General features: G+C 34.4%; 1 non-coding gene across 1 annotated transcript; it reads right to left on the reverse strand.

Annotated features, from left to right (window-relative positions):
* Positions 1 to 462: 462 nt before the first annotated feature.
* On the reverse strand, positions 463 to 535 carry TRNAG-ACC (transfer RNA glycine (anticodon ACC)). Its single transcript has one exon. It is a non-coding gene; the product is annotated as a tRNA-Gly (tRNA).
* Positions 536 to 864: the final 329 nt, after the last annotated feature.

Below are 864 nucleotides of genomic sequence, written 5' to 3' on the forward strand. Positions count from 1 at the left end.
TTATTGCATTATTTGTTTTATTGATGTGGTTTAGAACCAAATCCACAACATCTCTGTGGTCTGCCTCTCTCTCTCTCTTATATATATATATATATATATATATATATATATATATAATATATGTATGTTATATATATATAATTACTCTATATGTAATTGGTTAGAAAATTCAAACTGTACAAAAAGGTACAAAACAAAAGTAAAAGCTTCTCACTTCTACTAAAGTCCATTTCCCAAAGATAACCACGTTTCCTTCAAGGAAAAAAAAGTGTACCTGTGAGCATTTATTTATTTATTTATTTATTATTTCCGTGAAGCTTTTTAAAAATATATTTATTTAGCTGTGCCGGGTCTCAGTTGCGGCACCCAGGATCTTTGTTGCCCTGTGCTGGATCTTTGTTGTGGAATGCAGGATCTTTGGTCGCAGCATGTGAACACTTAGTTGCGGCATGTGGGATCTAGTTCCCTGACCAGGGATCGAACCCAGGGCCCCTGCATTGGTAGAGCAGAGTCTTAGCCACTGGACCACCAGGGAAGTCCCTGTGAGCATTTATTTTAAATTACATTTATTTAAATTTACACAGAAGAGATCATACTGTACATAATTTTCTGTACCCTTTTTTTTCACCTAATATATCTGGGAGATCTTTTGGTATCAGCATATATAGAGGGAGCACTTCTTTTTAAATGCCTCCATAATAGTCTATCTTGTTAATGTATCAAAATTTACTTAACTGGTCCCCTGAATGATGGACACTGGTTTTCTCCAGGCTTTCACTATTACAAAAAAGTTTACAGTGAATGTTCCTAAACAAATATCTGGGTAAAATTTTCCAAGTAAATTCCTAGGAGTGAAATTGAGAA

The sequence above is a fragment of the Pseudorca crassidens genome, chromosome 5 (assembly GCF_039906515.1).
Source record: "Pseudorca crassidens isolate mPseCra1 chromosome 5, mPseCra1.hap1, whole genome shotgun sequence".
NCBI classification, from domain to species: Eukaryota; Metazoa; Chordata; class Mammalia; order Artiodactyla; family Delphinidae; genus Pseudorca; species Pseudorca crassidens.